Source organism: Vidua macroura, chromosome 1 (genome assembly GCF_024509145.1).
Source record: "Vidua macroura isolate BioBank_ID:100142 chromosome 1, ASM2450914v1, whole genome shotgun sequence".
NCBI classification, from domain to species: Eukaryota; Metazoa; Chordata; class Aves; order Passeriformes; family Viduidae; genus Vidua; species Vidua macroura.
The window spans coordinates 150446845-150470531 of record NC_071571.1 but is presented as its reverse complement, the minus strand read 5'-3'; the positions used below and the strand labels follow the sequence as shown (position 1 = coordinate 150470531).

Here is a 23687-nt window from a genome sequence, read left to right as displayed (position 1 = left end):
GTGCCAGCTTGAGTCCGTGACACACTGGGTGATCCCTGTGCCTCACACCTACTCAAAACCACTCATGGGAGATGTTAAATATATCCTGTATAGCCTCAGGAATGGGCAGCCTCCACCCTTCATCGGTCAGGGGGACTAAGGGCATCTCACCCCAGAGGACAGGGGACACTGCTGCACTAAGCCCAGGCCTGTGCTGTCTCCCCTTGACTCTGCCCCCAGACTCATCTTTGTCTTCCTCAGCTTCCTCTTTGTCCTCTTTGTTTTCTCCTTCTTCCTCTTTCTTCTCCCTCCTCCTTCTTCCTCTTCTTTCTCCTCTTATTCTTTCTCCTTTTCCTCTTTCTCACAACTTTTTTTTATATTTATCTTCTTCCTTCCTCTTCTTCTTCCTCCTCTTCCTCCTTGTCATCACCATTTTCTTTCTTCTTCCTCTTCTTCCCCCTCCTCTTCCTCCTCATCATCTTCATTTTCTTCTTATTAGAATCATAGAATCACAGAATATTTTGGGTTGGAAGCAACCTCAAAGGTCATCCAGTTCCAACACCCTCCCATGGACAGGGACAACTTCCACTGTCCCAGGTTGTTCCAAGCCCCATCCAGCCTGGGCTTGGACACTTCCAGGGGTGAGGCAACCACAGCTTCTTTGGGCAACCTGTGCTAGAGCCTCACCACTCTCACAGGGAAGAGTTTTTTTCCTAATATCCCATCTAAACCTGCCCTCTGCAGCTTAAAGCAATTCTTGCTTCTCCTGTCACTCCAGCCCTTTGTCCAAAGTTCCTCTCCAGCTCTCTTGGAGACCCTTTAGGCAACGTAAGGGGCTCTAAGTTCTCTCTGGAGCCTTCTCTTCTCCAGGCTGAACAACCCCAGCTCTCGCAGCCTGTTTCCACAGCAGAGCTGCTCCAGCGCCTCTTCTTCCATTTCTTTCCTTTTCCTTTTCCCCCTTCCCTCACGCTCCCCTCACCCCTTAACCCCGCCCACTCCCACAAGCCACGCCCCTCTCCAGCCCCGCCCATAGCCACAATAGACCACGCCCCCTCCGCCGTCTGGTCCCTTCCCATTGGTTCCTGCGGGCGCCACGTGACGCGGCGGCGGCGCGCGCGGGGGCGGGGCCGGGTGCGCGGGTGCGCTCGGGGCGGCGGCGGCGGCGGCTGCATGTGCGGGCGGGGGGCGGCGAGCGGGGCCGGCCGGGCGGCGAGCGGAGCCGGGCGCGGGGCGAGCGCAGCCCAGAGGAGCCGAGCGGAGCCGGCGGGCAGGTCAGTGCGCGGGCGCGAAGGCGGGCGGGCGAGGGGAAGCGGCGGCGGTGGCCGCACGTGGGTCCGCCCGCTCAACAATGCGGGCGGGAGGGGTCCGTGCGCCGCCGGCTGCGGGGCCAACGCGGCGTGCGGAGGAGGCTGCGCCGTGCCATGCACCCCCGGAGCGGGGTGATGGCTCCGCTGCAGCCATCCTGGGGCTCTGGTGGGGGGGCAGCAGCGTGCGTGCCCCCCCGGCCCCCAGCGGGGCTACAGCGCCTTCAGTTTGAACCCAAAATTAAGGGAAGGGAGCTGCAGCCCCGGTGTGCGGGGGTCACGCACGCTGCTTCCTCCCCGCCGCAGCCCCGCTGGGAGCCCACGCGCGGTGCCGCAGTCCCCCACCCCGTGTGCGGACACGGAGCATCCCGGCGGAGCCCATCCCGCCGCGCTCCGTGGGTGGGATGCAGCGTGGGCACCTTCAGGGCTCCGCGGGGCCTCTCCACCCCCGTCCGGGGCCGGACGCAGCGATCGCTGCCACAAGGGGCCCAAGGGGGGAAGCGTCGTGTTCCAGGCTGTCCGGTCTCGCCATCCCTAAGGATCTTCGTCAAACGAGTGGGGCTGCTCTGCAGCGGTAGCTGCGGCAGGGATGGCCTCTCCTGGGTCGTGTTTAGAGCAGGCTGCCGAGGGAAGTGGTGGAATCACCATCCCCGGAGGTGTTCAGAAAACATGTGGCTTGGTGACCTGGTTCAGTGGTGAAAATGGTGGTGGTGGTGCACTGATGGTTGCACTTGGTGATCTTGGAGGTCTTTTCCAACCTGGATGATTCAGTGATTCCGTATTTGAGCATGTCTCTTTAGGCTAACAAGCCATTCCTGTCCTTGCTATGCCATGGGGGCTTGGGAATGCCAGTACTTCCCATTCCTTGGGCAGGCAGGTCACATAGCAGGAGGACACCCCATGCCATGCTGTTCTCTGCCGTAGGTAAAGTGGATTTTTGCATGCGACTGGAATTACTAATCCAAGCAATTAGCTGGAATCTGTCAAGTTTGTGCTGCTGCCAATTTCTCCAGTTCATTTGGTTACAGTTTCATCTTTCTGCTCAAATGAACTGAAATGTAAGCAGGGCAACCGAGTGTCTGGTGCTGCTGGGTTGGGTTTATGTGCATCCTTCTGGTCAAAGGAGGATCAGCAAGAAAACTGAGCCTTAATGAAGTTGTATATTTATTAGCAGCAGTGGAAAAAGGGTAAGGGCGATAAATGGGGTTGTTTGTGTACAAAATGTCATGAATCTCCCTACCAGGTTGTGAGCTGGATTTAAATTCCACTGTTACCAGGATCACTGATTTTTTTTTTTTTTTAAGTCACATCATTGCTGATAGCGTACGTTAAAAATGCTGCAGGTGGATTTAAAGCTGAGGGCCTTGTGGGATCACCAGTGTTCTGCACTAACATTTATACACATCCAGGGACTTAACAGTGCGTTGTCACTTGGCTTCAGAGTTAACTGCCCAGATGTTGGCTGGCAGGGGCTGATGCACCGTGGTCCCTGACACAGCCACTTTCTGGGGATCTCAGCTGCCACTAAATTTGCCAGTTGGGCAAGTGAAATGACTTTTAGTCTTTCGTAAGTGCTCCAACCTGAAATTAGTTCCTCTTGGGAATATTAAAACTTTTACTTTGGTTAACTTGTGTCCAAGGTGTATGCCATGAGCCATCACCCTGTTGGCTCTGCTTCAGGAGATGACTGCTTGCAGCAGCAAAAAGCTTTTGTTACAGCTATTTTATTTTTATGTATGCCTTGATAGCTCAAAAATCACTCAGCTTCCAGTCAAGGCGATCCTGGGTGAGAAGCATCCACTGGGATTTGCCTGTTAAGTGAATTTCTTTGATTTGACAGCAGAAGTGCCCAGAGAGACATCAAAAACCCCAACATTAGGGTGTGTTTCCAGCTTCATCATCCCCTACGAGCCATGGAAATCAGTGGCTTGAAATCCAACAGCACTTGATGTTAAAATAGCAAACGGTAAACATCGTCTCCTATCAATAACTTTAATTATGGTTTGGGTTTTGTCTTAAATAGACACATATTGTCATAGGGAATCAAAGTTTAGCATCCAGACGTGCTCAGTGGGGTGGTAGCGTCTTTGGACAGGGTGTAACACGCTTTTATAGCATAAATTAAAATAAAAAAGGGGTTTAGTAGCATAGCATGCTGTTGTGTAAGAAAACTGCCAACTTTTGGGCTGAGACTGCGTGGTTTCTGGGCATCGTGTGCTGTGGCGTGTTGGCGGGTGATGTTCCCGGGCAGCTTTGGACGGGGAGAGCGAGTTTGACCACTCTGCAGCTGAACCCTGACAGAGCTTTTCAACCATAAAATGAAGTGCAGAGGAGGCTTTGTGTGTGCCACGGATAACCAAACCAAAAGCAAAAATAAACACCCGCGAAAGCTGGGTTTTTTTGGTCATTGACAGAAAAGGAAAGTGCCGGTCTAGGGGAGGGTGTGAAGTCTCGTGTTTGTTACGCTCCTAATCTGGAAAATACAGACTGTGGCACATGGCAGCAGCGTGCGTGGCTAATTTTACATCTTGTCCTTTTCCCTTTCTGATTTAACCCAAAATTAAGGAAGAGAAGCAGCACCGATTGGCCTATTAAATGTTCATTTTTGCCAAGTTACGCCACTTTGCGAACACGAGACACGACCAGATTCCTGTGGCAAGGAGCCCTTAAAATTTCAACAGCTCTACCTATAAATATAGTCACCGTGAAAGGCAATCCAGCTTTAAAAGAAAAAAAAAAGCAACCATGCTCTTTTTATAGTCCCACTGTATCTGCCTGACTTTAGTGCCATGCGATGCATCTCCAGCCGGGCCATGAAGCCGAGGCGGTGTGGAACATTCAGTCTCTTGATTCCTCTTGCTAATTTGTGTGAAGAATGGGTGCAAGCAGAGGAAAAAAAAAAAAAAATTGTTTTATTTGTCCTGAAGATTTTTGGGGATGGGACGTTGGGGCCGGATCTCTGCATCCACATCGTGGCCTTTTGCAGAGGGACCTTTGGTAATTGCTTGGTCCTGGTGAGTTCCCAGGAGCTGCTGCACAGCTGGGGTAGTACAGGATGGAGCCTGAAGCATCCCTTGGCCCTAAAGCAAATGTCCCAGATGAAAATTAAAGGGAAGAAAAAGAAAGAAGCTGGTTGCCACCTCACCCCAGAGGTGTCTGGGCTCACCCACTGGTCTCTGATGCAAGCACAGCAGCTCAGGGAGCTCAAGGGCTGCTTTTGGACATGCCCAGGGTTGCCCAGGGACAGGCTGGCCTCGGGAGCAGGTACAGCATGTTCTGGGCACTCCTCCAGGCCAATGGGACCCCCCCACCAGCCCCAGATGCTGTAGTGGGGTGATGGCCACTGGCACATCCTGGTAGTGAAGACAGCACTGCCTGCAGGGCTGGGATTTAGGTGGAGAGGCTGCAAGGGAGGGTGGTTTTGCAGCTTAGTGATGCTTTTCAGTGTGCCCTGTGCTTGCATGGCAGAAATCCACCTTTGTGGCCAGAGCAGCTGGGTCACCTTGCAGTGCCAAAACCTGCTGGGTATGGTTGGGATGGGGCACAGGCTGGGAAGCGTGTGGGAGTGGGGCGGGAGAGCTCGGCACGGGGAATTGCTGCGTGTGCACTTGGGCGAAGTGCTGAGCCTGGGCTGCGCGGGAGCTGCAGACAGAGCCCACACGTGACGTCTGAATTTCAGATGATTGCTGGACCACTTTGCCAACAGCCTCTCGCAGCTCATCAGCTGCAATATCGCTTCTTCTTTTCCCTGTTTTTTTTATTTCCTTTCCCCTTCCCCACCCCGCCTGTTTTCTAAGCCGAAGCAGGAGGGATGAATACGACACCGAGGGTGGCTGCAGCTGCACAGGGTTTGTATCCAAATGGTTTCCTGGAAGGCAAGTTTTTTTTTGTTGTTTTTCAATCTTAAAAAATATTTTTACAGCGAGTGTCTCGTATCGAGGCTGTTTGGTTGTTAGGTTTAGTTTCCCATGACATGGAGGGAGGGGAAGGAGGGGCTGGGTGCTGCTTTATGTGCAGATCTCTCTGCAGCGGTATCATTGCCTGTTGATGGTAAATGTGTTCCCTCTCATCTCTGTGATAGTTCTCGGAGATTTCCTCCTTTACATCACTGCAGTTAATAAGACGTTTAACTTGGGAGCTGGGGGCGATGTGCTGTGCTATCGTGTTGCAAGGAACAGGGGGGGATGGCGAGTTCCTGCGCAGACTTGTGCTAGGAAGATTGTATCAATGCTGGGGAGAACAGCTGGGTTTGGAGTCAAAGCATTGCCTTTCACCCTTAATGAACCTGACCTGGCCGCATCTCTTTTTTTTTTTTTTTTTTTTTTTATTATGACAATGGTTATTTTCCTTCTAATACTGAGAGAGGCAACTCAGTCCTCTCTATCTGCTGCATTGCTGGAGTCAAGGATGCACCTTGATTTTTTTAAGCAGATTGTGTCTGCCTGGCTGGACTTAGTTCTTTTTTACCTCTTTTTTGGGGGCCACTGAAGCATTTCATGAGAGCACCTGATGACTTTTTGTGGTGATGCTGCAGGTGCAGTAACTGCAGAGTCAGAGCCCTCTCCAGGAAAGTCCTTGACTGTGTGTTTTGTGTCACCGGTTGATTATAGAGTTAAGAAAGTGTTGCTGTTGTACATGCCTTGACCAGGAATAGCCTCCCTCCTGCCACAGTTTGCGAGGCCAGCTCATTGAGGGCAGGCGAGTTGGTCAATAAACGCTCCAAGCAGCACCCTAGGGAGTTGTGAACCAAAATGGGAACACTTGTGTCCTTCAGCTCCTCCTTCCTTGCCAAGTTGTTTTCTTCCCCCAGCTCCTTCTCCAACTTGACACTCAAACCCTCTTTGTTCTGCTGTGTTTTTCCACAAATGTTTTCAAGCGTGACAGCAGGGAGAAGAAAGCCACGCAGGGGGCTGATGCCTATCAGGCCAACCCTTGCCTGTGGCTTTGGGGGCCCCTTCACTTCAGGCTGCAGGTGGTTTCACATCTGGCAGCTGTTGGGCTTGGAGTTGCTTCTGTCTGCCACTAGACCTCAACCCAGCCACCTGCACCTATTCCAAGGCTCCCAGCTCATCCCCGGGGCTTGAGACAGGCGGGGTGGCTGTGGTGTCCCTATGTAGGTGTGCAGGGGAGAAGGGCTCTGTAACCCTCTCAGGCAAATAGGGACATGGAAGGTTTGCAGGAAGAACAACCACAGTTCTGGTGGTGGCATTTTCCAACCTTCCATCAGGACCTGTCGCTCACAATCCTGATGACATTTAGCTGCTGACTTGCTGTCACTGATTTTGCTCAGTAACCCTTTTCTTTTTAAGACTAAAATGCTGCTTAAAAAACAACATGCCACCAATACATTGGGATGTTGGTTTAGTGTTTGGGAGGCTCACAGCCTCTCCCCAGTTCTGCTTTTGCTCTGGGGAGGAAGCAACATGGTTGGGTGCAATTTTAAACCCTCATGGGAGCAGGGTCTTAAAAGATAACCCTCACATCACCCTCACTGCTGGATGTGGGAGTTAATTTTTCTCACTCCTGCCATGCACAACAGCCCCTCTCTGTGCTTTTGCTGCGAGCTGGGACAAGGGGAATTTTGGGTGCAACTCCAGGCAGTGCGGGCTCGGCACATGTCCCCAAGCGTCCCAGCTGGGCGGCTGCCCGGGGCCCCCTTCATGCGAACGGGGTCAGCAGCTGGGAAATAGCAGAGCAAAGTGCCTCCCTGGTAATTCCCAGCTGCCGTTAAAGCGGCTTTAAAATAAATTCCCTCAAAGAGCAATTCCAAGTATTTGAGGGTTTGAACTTTTCCGGAGAAGGGTTTGGGAGCTGCCGACTACCGTGCTGCACCCTGGCACGCCAGGGAAAGGCGCCAGGGCAATTGCCCTAATTATCCCAACATCTAAAAACCACTTTTTTGATGTCTATATGATGTTTGTTTATTAGCTGCATGTGCAACACAACTCTTGGAAATGGGGCACTGCTGGAAGCAAGGTTGTGCTAAACTGGGAAGATGGGTGGCTGGGCAATGTCCTGGGCTGGAGGCAATGCCCAAGGCTCAGAGACCCTCACTGTGCCATCCTACCTGGCCACCAGCCTTACCCAGGGGTGCAGCACAGCTGGGTGCCCCTGGCCGCACATTCCACGGCTGGCTCTGCTTGGTAACGTGGGCACAACAGAAAACAAACTTTGCAGCAAGCTTTGCTCTCCCAGAGCCCCAAAAGCTTGTTTAAAAAAAAAATACTTTGGAGCAATGTGGTCTTTCTTTTTCTCATGCTCATGAAAATTCTCATACCAAACCAGTAACCTCCACTGCCCCCGGTTCATTATTTTTTAAGGTGGCGTTAGGGGGCATTTAAGGGAAGGCTTGTCTCATCCTCTGTGTCCCCTCCTCTCCTACATCCCGTCATGGCAAATTACAGCTTCATCCGTGCTTGTGTGACAGGCACTAAAAGGGGGAAGTTTGGTCAACAAACTGGAAAGTTGGTCTCATCCCTGAAAGGCTCTGGATGTCCCTGTGCTGGTGCTCCCTAGGGTGATGTGTTGCTGCATCCTGACTGGTGCAATTTTTTGGTCACGGGAATGTCCCTGTGAGGCTGAGTACCCCAAGCTGGGGACAGCCAAGCTTTTCCCTGCAGAGACAGTTCTGGGCTCTTGCCCAAGTCCCCTCTCCAGGGCCCTGGCACCAGTGCAAGTGCAGCCAGGCTGAAGTCTGATGATTAAACCCATGATCCAGGTCACTCCTGCCCTTCTCAGTGCCCCAAAAACTAAGGATGCTGATAGCAAGACTACGTCCAGTTGGGGATGTTGCGCTTCTCTGAGCGGTTCAGCAGGTTTGGGGATAAGCTGAGCTAATCTGGGGTAAAACCACCCTAAAAAAACCATTGCAGCAGGGGGTTCTTCCATACATGCCCTTCATTGCCATACCTGAGTTATTCTCAGCTGAAACAGATTTTGTGCATGGGCTGACCTTTACTCTGGCAGCTTCTTACTGAACTTTCTATCATATATGTAATTTTAAAATATTTTTTTTTTCTGTGTGGACATGACAGAGCTGTCTCCTGAGGTGGCAGAAAACACATCTTGCCTCTTAAGGACAGGTAGGGAAACCTGCACGTGGCACAGGGAGATTTGCTGTGGATGGGACAGCACTGGGTTGTACCCAACCCAAAGTCGCATCCACTGGACCACACACTTAGCTCTTTTTTTTTTTTTTTTTTTTCCTCCTCCCAAACTAATCCCTCCAGCCCCTTAGGCTTTTTTGTTGTTGTTGTTGTTGCTCCTCTCTGAATTCCTTCTAATTTGCAGGCTCACTGCCAGCATCCAACGCACTATAAAAAGGGGACTTGTTCTTCAAGCTTCCCTCTGGTACAGAGCATTTGCACAAATAGCAACACGCTTGACAAGTAGGTCTGATTCCCCCTGCTATTACCGAAATGCTCGTAGGGTGCTTGGGGAGTAAAGCTGCTGTCTCAAGATGAGCCAAGCTGAATTTCACACAGGGCCCTGAGCCCAATTCTCAGCCGGTGTTTAAGCTCCTGTCAGCTGGAAAAACGAAGCTGTGCATTTTTATTTTCCTCCCCGTGCAGCTTCCCGTTCTCTCCAAGAGCACATGGATGCGGTTGCATCCCTCCGTATCCTGCCAGCACAGGTGGGATGTGGGCTGTGGCTGCAGACCCATGTCCTGCTGAAGGCAGCCCCAGGGCCATCACCAATTTTTGGCTGGTCCCCCCCTGCTGTTACAAGCAGCCATGACACAAACCCCCTGCCAGCTTCCTTCTTAAAACTAATGAGCTGTTTGACCCTGGCAAGTCCTCTGGGAAAGCTGTTGCCAGAGCCTTGCTGCTCGCACAGATACAAACTGCTCTCATTTCCAGCTTAAATTTATTTGTGGATGACTCGTACCCATTTGGCCTTGTGCTTCTTGTACCCACACTGGCTTTTAGCTTGGATGGCTCCTTTCCCTGCTCTGGTATTTATCCTCTGGCAGGCTCTACCAAGTGCTGTGGGTCTGCCAACCTAAATAACCCCAGAGCTCCTGGTGGAGCATGGCTGGAAGGGGTGTAAGGGCATCTAGGCTTCCTCATTCCTGCAGTGGAGACAGCCCCAGTAACTTGATTTGCAGCTCACCCACTGAAAAGGCTCAAAATCCATCATGCTGCCTCTTGACATCCTCACTGGGGATGGTCCCAGACTGCAGAAGGACAACCCCAACCATCCTCTCTGCTGACAAAGGCTCTCTGATTTGAAACCATTATCTAATTTCATTAGCACACTTCTCTTTTGCAATGCAAATGCATCTTCTTTTGGCCAAAGATTAGCTTTTTTTTTTTCCTGGTGCAGCCTTCAGTAGCACCTTTCCCTCTCCTTTCTGGTAGTGCCAGGGGTCGTGTTTCTGCCCTTGCTAATCTCAGCCCTGGTGTTGTGGAGCAGACATTTCACATGCGCAGCTTTGCCAGGTGCTTTGCTCAAAGGCTGAAGCGAATTTAAAATGTGAAAGTTCATCAGGTCAAAATACACACGTGGCTCCTTACCAATGGTCCCCTTTTGGAGGTGTAGAACTATCCAGGATGGTATGGGAAGAGCTGCAAGGTGTTTGCTTTCTGCCCAGGATGATAATTTTTCACCATACTTTTCACTGCTGCATTTTTTCCATGGGTTTTCTTTGCTTTTTATGTGCTTTCTTTGGGATCTCTGTGCTTATTCCTGGTGGTGCTGAGAAGCTGGCTTACCCATCCCAATTTAGACCTCTGCCTTCACCTTGGCAGGTAGAACTTGACTGGTAACTTTGGAAGGAAGGATGCTCCAGGTGCCATCAGTCACCAACTCCTTATTTCCTCCAAGTTTCCCTTTAGTTAAGAAGCTTTTTTTTTCTTTTTTCCTTCTGTCCAATCTAAACTGCACCAGCATGTGTCCATTTGAGGCAGGATTTCGCATTCCCCTGCAGTGTCCTTCCATCATTCTGTGTCCTCGTTAAACCACGCATAAATTGGCATCATCGAGGAGGAGCTGGTCTCTGCGGTTATTAGCAGGATTATTCTCATCTCCCATTTCCAGTGAAGCTGCTGGGCTGGTGTAACACAATTCCCACTAACGCTCATCTCCACTGTCAGGGAGAGCGATGCCGATGGGGCACTGAGCATCAACAGCAGATACCAGGAGGAAACCAGCAGACCCCATCGCATCTTTCCACATTAAGTGATTTTTGACCCCCAGCTCCTCTCCTCCAGGCCATGGTTGTTTAGCACACCATGTTGGGCATTAACTTCCCCTCCTGAATCTTTTCTGAGCAGCCCGTGGGCTCCTTCACAGCTGCAGCTCCAGCACAGGAGTGCATCACATCCTGGGCTCATCGCTGGGTTTGCTTTGTGCCTTGCGTTTTCTCACTGCCTAAATCAGCATCCACAGCCTCCAGCACTCAGAGTGGGTACAGCTGGGCATTTTCTGCCTGCAGTGGATCTTCCTTGTTCCTCTCTGCCTATTTATTTGATTTCTCACTGTATTTAAAGGAGAGGTCAGCGTGTGTTTTGCAACCTTCTCCTCCTGTTATTAATTTCTTAGGAACAAAGGGGAAGGAACCACAAGCAATAAAGAGCCTGAGATTTGAGGACTGGCTGTTTATTTGTCAAAGCTAGAAATACAGTGACTGAAGAGGACAAGAGAAAATCATCCATGCAGATCTACCTCATTTAAGTTTAGGCTTCTGGAGGTCAGATTTGGGGGGGCGCATGGATTTCCTCCTGCTGCAGTTTTAGATGGAGCTGTTATCAGTGCCATTACTGCAAATAGCATTTTAATTTTGCCTTCTGCGCCTCATTTTTTCACCCCACAGCCTGACTTTCCTGCACCCATGCCCATCTGATGCTGGGGGAGCAGCAGTGCCCATCTCAGTGGCGTCGTGGCACCCCATGCAGTGGGATTAGATTGCACGTGGCTGATGGAAAGTGGGTTGCAATAAGCCAATCCTAAGGGTGCAGATGCTGCCAAGGAGGCTGGGACTAGCCATCAGCTGCTGGGAAGAGGGGATGAGGAGCAGCAGGGTGGCTCAGATGCCAAAGCCAAAGATAACTCAGAAGCCCAAAAGGGACAAAAATAGGTGTCTGGGTCATTCAGGAGGGTTTGAGGATCACTTAAGATCTTTTTCCTTGGAAGCAGCAATTATCAGATGAAAGGGAATGTCTTCAAGCAGGCATTTTGGAGCATCTGGTTTGTATTTGGTGTGTTCACTGGGGGAAGCAGGGAAGGCTGGAAGGCTGCTGGGTGGGTTGGTGGCAGGGTGAGGCAGAGGATGTCCTTCAGGGGATGAGTCTGGTCACTTACGAAATGCATTTTGACACCAGGAGCATTCCCACATCTCTCCTCCTTTTTGGACTGCATTGTCCATAACTTTCCAAAGCGTTAGTGCTGAGTACGAGCTGGATTTCTGCTCGTGGGAGGTTAAGGGGTGTCCCCACATGAAGTTGCGAACAGGGGGATGCACACGTGGTTTTATTTTTAGGTTTCGCCCTTCCTCGCTACAGAGGATTCATTGGCATGTAATTACCGCCAGCTTTAATCCAGCCAGACCAACTGCCTTTCTGGCAAACCCAAGTACAATAGGAGCCAAAGGTTATTGCATGCCCTAAATAAAACCATTACAGCCCTGGGGCCTCACCCAAGCCCAGACCGCAAAGCATCCAGGACCGGCTCCATTCAGTTTTTCTGAGTCTGGAAGATTTGGTTTGATGGCAATGACCCATAACTTTTTTTTTTTTCTTACTTTCCCCCTGCAAAGCCACCTGCACACTTGCAACCACTGTGGCACCTGCCAGGAGCAGCACATCTGGCCAGCATTAGCGAGCTTGCCAGGGATGCACTTGGTTCAGTCTTTTCTTGCTAAAATCATTAGTGGCTTTAATTGAAAGCAGAGGTGGGTGAAGGCACGTCACACAGACACATCACAGCATGCACAGCTCAGTCCAGCACGTGGCTGTGACCAGCGTCCTCTCAAACTGCTGCCAGATACAGCCCCATGTTCTGCCCATCCATGGGATGGACTGAGATTTCAGGCCCACATAAGGACCCATGTGGCCTGGAGGAGCCACCCAAGGAGCCAGTGCATCCCACACTGTGCTCTTCTCCCAGTTACTGCTCCAAACTGGGATTTACTCTCTATCCATAAGCAAAGACAGCCCAAAGTGATGCAAATGTGTGACCTCACCCAGATCTCAAGAGGTAAATATTGCATCACAATGAGCATGCCCTGTATCCTTTGACCCAGTCTGAGACACTCTTTAGTCCATCCTGATGCAGGGGCAAGTCAGGCCAGGGAGGAGGTATATGGTGGGAAAGGCTTTCTCCTCACCTCCCAGTTTAATTATTGGTGTCTCATGTTTGCAGTGTGATGGACACTGGTCCTGCCTCCATGCAAGGCTGCTCTGGCTCCTGGCATCTCCACAGAGCTGCCAGCAGGGAGAAATTGCATTTCACAACCCGTCTTTCCAAGCTCCCACAAGATTACTGGAGGGAGAGGAATGTGCTGAAGAAAATATCCCAACTGCTGTTAAAAGGCACAGCTTTCCCTACCCCTTTCTGGGATGGCCATTCCTTTACTGAACCAGACACACTCCTCCAGCTGGCAGCACCCACTGGAGCCAGCACTGTGTCACCTCCCCATATCACCCTGGGGTGTCTTTGCCCTCCTGGCCTCCCCTTCATGTGCAAATAATTGAAATTGTGATAAGCAGGCTCTTTTATGAAGAAATTCTGCTTTTCCTTCAAAGTGCTCCTGGGACACAGCTCAGTCACTTTATATCTGGGCAATAAATCTCCAGACTCTGTAGGGCACACCCGCCACACAAGGCAGTAATGGGCCTGCCAGATGCTGTTCTGTCTGGGTGAAGAGCTCGTCAGCCAGTGCAGCATCTGTTAATCATTTGCCAGGAGAGTCCAAGCAGTGAGGGTGTCTCAAGTTGAATCCCTTTTGGCCCATTCTTTTGAATCACAGTAAAGGTTTCTGGGCTACCTGGAGCTGAAATAACCTGTGAGCTGCAGCAGCTTGGGATCCTGGGCTGAGAGATGCATCCCATACATCTCATGAGGAAGGTGAGAAATCTTTCTCCTTTGTCCTTCTTCTAAGAGGCATAAAATCCTCACCAGTCCAAGGCTAAGGTAACCCTTTTCCTTGATCCCACTCATCTGCTTTTGCTTCAAAATCCTGTGAGCATCAGATGATGAGATGTGGTCCTGGGCAGTGAAAAGCACTGGGGAATCTTGAACTGGTTTGGTGTTGAGTCATCTCCTCCTGGGTGATGGCACATGGACAAGGCTGAAAGCGGGGATGGCTTTCTCTGATGTTTCTTCTCTGTTGAGTCTTCTTTCAATATTCCACAATGCCAGTCCACGCATTTTGCCTCCAGCAAGTAAAACACCTCCAGGTTCTCTGCAGAAGATACTGTTGTACTTGGGGGATGGTCGGGCTGTTGCGCTCATTCTGATTTCTCTCCCAGGCTAATTACAAGCCTCCTGGACTCTCTCAGGTGGCTTTGGCAAGTGCTCTGCTTTTCTAGTGCCAGTGCCAGGGAGCCCTGGCCACAGCCGTCAAGTCTTTCCCCAACTATTAGAAAGCAGTTACGCTCCTTGTGTGTCTTTTCATTGCCGGAAGCTGGTAACTGGATGGATCCTACACAAATAAACTTCTCTAGGGCAGAGAGTCAAAATATCCCTGGGCTTGTTTGGTGGGAAAAGGTTAACCAGCGTGAAGTCTATGAATTGCTGCTGACCTGACTTTGTTGACAAAATACAGTTATTAATTGGACTTGCAGGCAAACTGCCTGGGGATGTTTAGAAGGAACTTGTCCATCACAAGGGCCGAGATCTCCCTGGGAGAAGATCTGTCTGGGCTCTGTGGAGGTGTGCCTAGGCCTTGGCCATGGCTCTGGTTTGGGGTTTTGTTGTTGAGGATAAGATGTGTCAGGATCTCAGTCTCCCACACTGGCCATGGGGCCACACAGATTCACCAACAGCGGAGCCGTAGCAGAGAAGGACAGGAGGAGCCTGTCAAGAAGCCTGGGACCAGGTGACTGAAATGGTCTCCTGATGTACTGGAAGGTCTCCTTGCTCATTGCAGGAGTAAGTACTGCTAGACAACAGTGGGCTAGACAACATTTGAAGTTCCTTTCCAACCCAAACCATTCTGTGATTTTTGTGATTACTCTAACGAGGCCCCTGGGACCCTAAATTCAGATTTCTGTTCTCAAGCTGAATCCTATACAAAGCATCATTGCCTGAACAGGAGCAGAAGCTTCATGATGTAGGTGAAGTTCCAGAGTGTGACCTGTGCTGTTCCCAGTGTGCTCCTAAATCCCAGCAGCTGTTCACTGCTGCATTGACACCGATGACACTCACTGTCACCTTACCCTCAGCCTGTTGGCTTATTTCTGACTGCGGCAGGGCAGTGGTTAGTGCATGTCCCTGGGTGCCATCATAGCCTTTCAGCCACCGTCATGGCAGCTCCAAGACGACTGCTAGTCTCATGGCTGGCGAGTTCCTTCACATCTCACGGCCCTGCATGAGGAACAGCTTGCTTCCCTCGGCCTGGGAGCGAGCAGAACACCCACGCTGGCACCGGCCCAAGACAGAAGCTTTGGGAATCCTCCTTGACAGCATGACAGCAAATGCTCCTCTCTGGCAGGGCCGGTGCTGGGAGGCTCCCAGTAGCAAAGCCCATCCCAGTGCAGGAAGAGCTTGCCTTGGGCTGCAAAGTTTCCTGTACCTGTGTGACTGAACGTGCTGGAAAGCACCTTCCCTGCGTGCCAGAGTGGTGGAAATCCAACTGCCAGCAGATAAACCTGCCTGTGCCTGTCCTGCTGTGCTTTGAGGAGGGGGGTGGCACCTAGTGGAGGTGGGCAAAGGGGCCCACCTCCTCAGTTTCCCTAAAAAGCTGACAGTTGCCTCCTAGGTGAGGTCAGCCACATCCAGGTAGAGCCTCATATAGGTTAACTGTGCTCCTCAAAGGAGGCCACGTGCCTGTAGCCCACAGATGAAGCCACCTCTCTGGGATGCTCAGCCTTGTCTAATTCAAGCTGGGCCATGCAAACGTGACCTGGAAGAGCCAATGGGAGCAAGATCCATTTGCCTTTTCCTCTTGTGCAGCCTCTGGATGTGGTCTTGCCCAGGCTGAAGTGGTCCCAGGGATGAAATGGTCCATCCAGGCTGGAGTTCAGAGCAGCTTGACCATTCCCTGAGAGCAGCCGTGGCAAGCAGCCCACGTTTCACAAGTGGGGTTTTCCCATCAGGCTCTCCAGCTGCTATAAATAACAGGAAACGTTTTGTCGTTTTCTGCTCTGGGGAAGGTCAGGAGCTGGATTCTGTGGTCTTTGGAGCTTTAATAAGGTTGGAGATTTATGCAGTGTACCCAGAACTCCCTCGAGACAGCTTGCCTCAGGCTGTTTGGCTCCTTGGATGGAGAAGTCCTGAATGCCAGCCTTTGACAAAGTTACCGTAGCTGCCCTTTATGAGCTGTCAGGTCCTGCTAAATCCTTAATGTGCTCTTCATCTCCAGCCAGATGCTAACTCTTGGGTTGCTGCCGAACCAGCTCATGAGAGGTTTGAACCATCCTCTGTCAGTGGTAGGAAAAGCTTCCACCATGGATCCCAGGATGGATGGTTCTAGGGACACCAGTCACTGATCTCGTGAGCTTGCTGGGAGCTCATCTTCAGAGAATCATAGAATGTGCCCTTGTGAGACCCCACCTGGAGAACTGTGTCCAGGTCTGGGGTCCTCAGCACAAGAAAGACATGGACCTGTCAGAACGGGTCCAGAGGACACCACAAAAATGGTCAGAGGGCTGGAGCATCTCCTCATGTTTGTGTTTGCAGCAGGATGGAAACCCAGCAAATCAAGTGGGAAGATCCATCCTCAGGGATGCTAGACATCTAGATGCTCAGACATCTGGACAGCTTTTCTGGGTCCTGGAGAGCCCCAAGCTTAGGTCTGTGCTGCCTGTAGCCCCAGCAGCCACGCAGGGAGGAGGCAGAGCTCTGTCTGCCGCCTCTCCCATTTCCCCAGCAGATGCAGGAATGCTTTGATGTCCAGTTCCCCAGCCCCAGTGCCCAGCACCAGGATTAACCACCAGTCAGACATCTCCATCGACTCCAAATAAATCTTCTAAACTCAGACAAGCAGCACTCAGAGGAGTCCCAGCATTCCCCTCTTGCAGAATGAGGGTTAAAAGTAGTTTTTCCCCTTGCACCTGCCCCTCTGAAGCTGAGGCTGTGTTTTATTTTTAAAGCCCAGGTGGTCGGCTCCTCTCCTGGGGTATACAGGCCAGAGACAAACAGAAAAATTGCCCATCTCTGGTACGAAGAAGGTGAGCAGTGTGGAATGTGCTCACATGGATTGGGAGAAACTCTTCCCCCCTCAATCTCCTCTTCCTATAACCAAGACAGAAATGCAGCTCTAGGGATGATCCTTCAGAAAAATACTGAATTTTGCTCCTTTTTGTATGTTAATGAAAGTGTTTTATTTGTCTCTAAGGAGTTTTTGGGTCAAAGTTAGCAGATCTCTGAAGCCTGGCTCAGTCCCACTTAAATGGTTTCAGTGAGGCTGAATAATTTTTTGTTAAAGCCCATGTGTTTACATTTCATAAGCTTATTTTAAAACACATGTGTATACAAGAGCAGGCTTATTTATATGGCAGATTGGCCTGCTGTGTCCTTACCTGACTTAAGTGTCAAGGAAGCAGCTTTTTTTAACTTTTTACAAGCACAGTTTAAAATAAAATACTGGTTTGCTGTGCGCCAGTGAATCTGCCCAAAAGAGGAGGTCAGGACAAGGTCTTGTTTTCCAACTGTAAAATGTTATTTTGCTTATTTACAGAGCTTCCTCTCACCAGCCATCATTTTAGAACAGCTATATGTAAAAAAAAAAAAAAAAAATCATTTATATTCCCCAGAGTCTTGGCAAGCCAAAATCCCCAAGTAGCCAGGCTTCCCAGTGAAACAGCTTTTGGGAACTTTCCATCAGTAAAGTAGGATTTACTGGGTGACCCATTCTATCCAGGTTCTTGGCAAGATTTCTGATTTCAAGTATCCCAGGGAAATACTTGAGAAAAGCCTTTGTGGAGAGATCTTGACATTTTCTATTTGCCCTGGAGAAACGATTTTATTCTTGATTTTAATCGTCTGAACTGGTAACACACTGGTCCAGCTGCAGGAAGGTGAGGAGCACTTACAGTGGTGCAGTTCAGTGTTGGAGTGTGAGGAGATGTGTGTGGACCTTCAAGCAGGATGGGGAGGGTGAGGAGAGCCCCAGGGAGCTACAAATTTACACGAAAGCAAAGGGAAGCTTTGACTGAAGGACATAAAATTCATCTTTCACAACGGATGAAAAGCCCTCATGTTTTTATGCCTGTGCTTGGAGAACTTTTCCTGCTTCTGTCAAGCTTCCACATGGGGCTGGTGGATATGGACATGAAGACCTAGGAGGTAATGAGAGAAGTGTTGACATTTACACGCAGGAGGGAGCTGGAGCAGACACAGAGTGAGGGATGGTTTTCCATCCAGAGAAGCTGTAAAACAGAGCCCTGACCACTGGTGGTTATTTAAAGACTCCAGCAGCGTTTCCTGCCATGGGAAGGTGCTTGGCCCACGTTCAGCCTGGGCGACTGCTCTCTGCAAAGCCAAATAAACAACAGCCACTTGAACTTTCCACCTTGCAGGCTCAGCCAGATGCCTCATCCTGAGCCATGACCAGTCACTGCACCTAGATGGGCCTTGTCAATGAGACTCTTTGGAGGATCCAGAGTGATCACCGCATTTTGGGGTTGAGGGTGCATTTCCTGTCTCTGAAGGACCCTAGTGAAAGAGTTTGGTGCTCTTTGGAGCTGAGAGAGGGCATTTGGGAAGGGAGATCTCTGTCTCCATGCAGGTCCATGTCCTTCAGTGATCTTGGGCAGGGCAAAGGGAAGAAATTACATCCTTTAACTCTAGAAGTGTGCTTTAGATGCTCCATCTCCTGAGAGCAGCACAGTTCAAGTAGCCAGGACCAGAAAGCTCATCCATCAATCCAGGCATGGTGGTAATGTGTGACTGCAGTGACCATCTGATCTGCAGGATGTCCATGAGGGTGCCAAGGCATCAGTGGTGAGATGCCCATAGCGATGCTTCACCCCATGGGGAGGTTGGAGGTGGTCCCTTCCAACCTCAGCCCTCCTGTGACAGTCAATGTGAGATGTCAGACAGTCCTCTGTAGGTATTTTGTTGCTTTTTTTGAGTTGTAGTCAACATGATGCACATCCTTCCCCACTTCTGACCCTTCCCCGGTGAGCTGAGATGTTTCAGCAACTCACATGAGCCCTGCAGTGGATGCTCCTCAAGTCCAGCTCCTCAGCCTGGGAACTTTTGCAAGACTTGGCAGCAGGGCTGTTGCAGGAGTATTCCACACAGGACCCAAAAATATTGCTGTCGGTGCAGCGTCGGCCGGCCTGGACGCAGGGTCAGGTCCCTCAGAAATCAGACTGTTGACGAACAAGCTTGAGCACATTCAAATGTTTCGTCTGATTTTCTTGGACTGCAGAGTTTCCAAGGGAGCCAAAAAGCTGGCTGCTCCTCTTGTTGACTCTGCAAACCAGAAATACAGCTGGGTTCAGTGAAATAAAGAAGCTCACAATTCTTGTATTGGTGTAGCAGAGAGGGGAAAAGCTCAATTTGGAAAAGCTCAAATGTCTTTCTAAAGGTAAAAATAAGTCCAAGGTGGTGCTCTCTGCCTGTGCTCAGCATCAGGGATGATTGCTCAGGCAGCCCAGGATCAAAATCCTTGCTTGATGTCCCTCTGAATTTCTGACTAAGAAGCGAATCCAGGGGCATCTCACTTGATCAAGTTTGAAAAGTTTGTCCACATGGGCTTTGGGGAGTCCAGAGAGAAGCTGTGCCAGCACTGAGCTGGGATGAGAGCAGGGGAGACTTAAAGAAGAGCAGAACATCACTTTAAACTGCAAATGAACCCTGAAGTGACAAAAAACTTGAAGCAAGCCCACATTTCAGGTCAGGCTGGCTGTGAATCAGCTCTAGAAAACGAAAGACAAAACTTTCTGACTTCAGTTCAAGTTATGAACTTACAAACTCTCATTTATCTGGTTTAATGGATGTGAGCCAGAGACATTTTTTGAGGTTAGTGGATGGGACAGCTTCCTGAAAATGAACTCATTGAGAAGGGCGTGATTTGGAGACAAAGTTTATATCAAATTCTCATATTGTACAAGGCTGGGTTAATGTGACATGGAGATACCTTCTATATATCCCAGAGCTGCTCCTGAGCGTCCTCCATGCATTTAGTGCTCTCTGCTAAAATGCAGAGGCATGATAAATCACTTCCAAAAAGGAAAGTTGAAAAAAACAGATTTTAAACCCATCTGAATGACAACAAATGTGTAAAAAGCTTTTGCACAGGACAGCCCTGTAACCTTACTCCATTCCCCCAAGATAACAAGCACAGAGTGGTGGTGAACTGTGGACAAGTGGGGCAGCCCACGGTCCAGCTTTGTGATTTCATGGCTCAGAGATGGTGGTCAGAATAGGAGTGTCTCACGTGTTGGTGGTTTTTGTCAGTAAGTCTTAGTAGGTTTTGTTTTTTTTCAGAAGAAGGCTATTTCCGCCCCACCCCCCCCATGTTTCCCTTTAAAACACTGATTTATTTTTGCCATTGCTCTAAAGATGTCTGTGTATTCCCCACAACTGTCTTCAGGCATTACAAAAATCAGAATATTGCCTGAAGCTAGGCATAAAAATGCAGCAGAGGCGTCATGCAGGCAGCTGGGCTAAAATTGGTATCCGATAAAGTTAGGGGAGAATTTCATGGAGCCCTTGTTTGTTTTATTGAAGTGGACAGGTTGAAGACCAGGGTTTTATTGATGCCCTGGCATCAGAGAGGTGCACTACTGGTCCTGCATGCTGTGAATCTTCCTCATCCTTGGCACTGTGGCTGCAAGCTGGAGGGGTGGCTGGGATGTGCTCCTGGTGAGGAGTTGGTGGTGTTGTCACCAGCTTTGGAGGCAGCAATGCCACAGTGATGCTCCTGCCTGCAGTTGTGCTGGAGAAGTGGGCTCAGAGTTGATCCTTAGTGTTAACTAAAACCTCCTATTCCTACACTGTGCCAGTGTCCTGGGAGCAGATTTGAGGCAGGAATTCCTCTGTGCCTGAGTTAGTTGATGGCTCCACGGGTGCACCCACCCAGATGCAGATCACCAGAGTCCTGCCGGCTGGCAAGGCACAGGGAGGCTGTGGGTCCAGCCACGTGGGAGAGGTTGTTTGGAATTTCCAAACCTTGTGGGGAAGTCTCTTGCTGAGGTCCCCACACTCTTCCAGGTGCCACTATCTGGTGGAGCTTGAGGGAAGTCCCTCTGCTGTGTTTCTAGTGAATGCCAGCCCAGGACGTGCTAATGACAGCAGAGGATGTGCTCCATCTGCGTGACGAATGACACTTAGGGGAGATCTGGAAACAGGATGGGGATGTTTTATTGACCAGCTGATAAAAGAAAATGCCAGAGAAATTCCCCTATGGGAACACACGGCAGAGTTTCACCCCATGCTTCAGCATTGAATTACAGTGCTCATTTAGCAGCCCTTGGCTGCCTGTCCCGTGCTGCCCTACACAGTGCCCTGCCAGTCCAGCTGCCTGTTTTTAGAGAGATGGGCTGGGAACGGATAAAAATAATTTTTTTATTTCTTTTTTAACTCCCCCAAGGCAAGATCGACTCCATCGTGCCTTTGCCAAGACAGCCTCGTGCTGGTAGAGCCGAGCCAAACCAGTACCTGCTGATTTTTCAGTGGAGCAGATGAGCCCCATGTCCTGTGGCCGGAGGGGACATCTTCAGTGTCCCTTGTCTCTGCTCCTTCTGTCCCACTGTGGTCCAGCCCACACCAGGCTGGTTTTGCTCTTGGTTTTCATGTGCAATGCTAAATTTAAATTATTTGTGAAGTAGCAAAACATCCTTTGCATTGGCTGCCGAAGTACTGTGTACACATCTGTGTCTGTAGGGTTTTTCTTCTAGGATAGTTGAAGTAGTATGGATTTCAGCATGGAGCCAGGTATATTAATAGGAATGCCCTAATTTTGCTTTTTCTCTGTACCAAAGGAGCTTACAATGGGGGAATTAACTGAGCCTTAAGTCAGCACTGGGTGTTCTGCAAAGCCTCCATAGGTATTCCTCAATATTTTGTTTTCTGTTTGCAGCAGCCTGGCTCTTTAGGAAGCAGCATGAAAAAGAGATGGAGAAAAACCCTCCCAGGATACACCCATGGCCAACAGAATAGGGAATGTCTGTCTGCCTCCTTCCCAGGATGAAACCCCCTTATATGCCCCTGGGAGCAGAGGGACAGGGACCATTCTGGACAGATTTCAAAGCCAGTATTTAACCCAGACAGCTTGTTACTGGTGTTGCTTTTTCATTCACCTCCTTTCCATTTTTCCCTGCTGAGAGGCAGAGCATGTGCGTGTGCGTCCCCAGAAACATTTACTATCATCAGTCAGCTTCATCATAAATGATGAATCTGGGCTTGCAGCTTCCTTTACCCAGGGAAGCTCATTTGCTTTCAGCTTGATTAGAGCCTGCTCCAGCGCAGCAAGGGTGGCTAGGAAATGCCACCCACGCTGGGGTGTCAAAATGCCTCAGAAACCATCCGGGAGCCAGGGAGCCAAGCAGAGCCGGGAAACCAAGTGGAGCTGGAGCAGCTTGCGTGTCTCCAGGCCATTAAAGCTCACCCCTGGGGCTGGGGAGGATGTGCAGAGCACGGATGAAACGCTGCATCCTGCCTGTCCCATCCCTGCTGGATCCGGCTGTAGGAGCTGAGGAAGTTTTCCTGCTTAGCAGGGTGGGGAGGCTTCACATCTCAGCCTTTATTTAATTTTCAGGTGATAAAAGCGTCGCTTCCTTGCCTGGCGCGTCAGAGCAGCCAGCACCTTCAAACGCTCCCCTTTCTCCAGGGAATTTGCATTTCCCTAAAGGCAGCACCGGATTTATGCAAAAATCTAGATGAAAGAGAGTCAAAAGGCAAAGCACGCTTGTGAGTAAGCTTTCCTGGGTACTTCCTGAACAGTCAGACCCTCTCCTTCCAACCTTTTGGCATTCTGGGGAGAAGTGATGCTGGCTGCAGGTTCCTCCAGCCCCAAAAACACTTGGTGATGACCACTTCACCTCCATGTCGTCCCAAGAGTGGTATCAAACTGGAAAGGTGCTTTGAAATTGTGACATCCCGCTGCTGGATTTGCTTTTCCTGGGTGCACCATTCCCTCTTGTTAGGGTGTTCAGGTGGTGTTTCCTCTCTAGACAGGATGGATTTCCTCCTCATCCTGCCATTCCCCTGAGGATGTGGTCCTTCTTCTTCAGTGATCTCCAAAATCACCTGGGCGCAGTCCATCAAAGCCAGCTGGCTGTGCTTCATGACCTTTTCCTTGCTTTCCCTGACAGGATGGGAAGAGCACCAAGTATCATCATCCCACAGTGGCTCTGACATGAGCTTTTTGCTCATGCAAATCATTGCAATTTCCCTTCCTGAAATACCAGGGCATTTGCTGGCTTTTACAAAGCCACTGCTGGAAATCCTTCCTGTGAATGACAGGAACAGGATTGGATGACTGTTCATCTTCTGTATCGAAAGACAGTTCATTCAAGTTCAAGAAGCGCCAGGATCTGTATAGTTTGCCATCTTTTTTTAGCTGGTTTCGCCTCCAACAGTGGCTGGGAGCAGCCTTGGCATGCCAGAGCATCTCTGTGTGACAAGTGAGGATGTGATTTAAAATCTGCTCATCTGGGGCTGCAGCAGCTGCTCCCTGCTTCTGGTATGCAGCCCAGAAAGGGACAGGCTTGATGGTAATTGGGGAGCCCATTTTTGCAATCCAAAACCACCGATTCCCAAGCTGCAGCATTGTAGGGTCCAGCCCAAAGGATTTTTCATCCCATTTTCCTAATTCTCAGAGTGTACTGTTCCAGCAAGGTTTTTTTAATACCTTGGTTAAACTTGAATCCAGTTTGAACCCCACTTGATGAAGTTGCAGATGGGAAGCTGAGTGGGAGCTGATGTGGAGAACCCAGGGGAAGGGTCATGGTGACATTCAACCAACCCTGGCCATCAGGCACTCAGAGCATCACGCATTGGTTTGGGATGGAAAGGAGCTTTAAAGATTATCTAATTTCAATCATGCTGCCATGGACAGGGACACCTTCCATTGCAACCAGGTTGCTCAAGGCCTCATCCAGCCTGGCCTTCAACACTTCCAAGGATGGGGCAGCCACAGCTTCTGGGGGCAACCTGTTTCAGTGTGTCACCACTCCCATCATAACAAATGTCCTCCTTATGTTCAATATGAACCTGCCCTCTTTTAATTTAAAGCTGTTGCTTTTTGTACTATAACTACAGGTCCATGTAAAAGTCTTTTTCAATCTC

General features: G+C 50.1%; 1 protein-coding gene across 1 annotated transcript in view; it reads left to right on the top strand.

The window, feature by feature from the left end:
- The first annotated feature begins 1147 nt into the window (after positions 1–1147).
- PTP4A3 (protein tyrosine phosphatase 4A3) overlaps positions 1148–23687 on the top strand; it is a 42277-nt gene continuing 19737 nt past the window's right edge. Inside the window, exon 1 of the mRNA XM_053986193.1 lies at positions 1148–1250. The gene's annotated coding sequence lies outside the window, so the exon portion shown is untranslated. The remainder of the gene's footprint in view (positions 1251–23687) is intronic.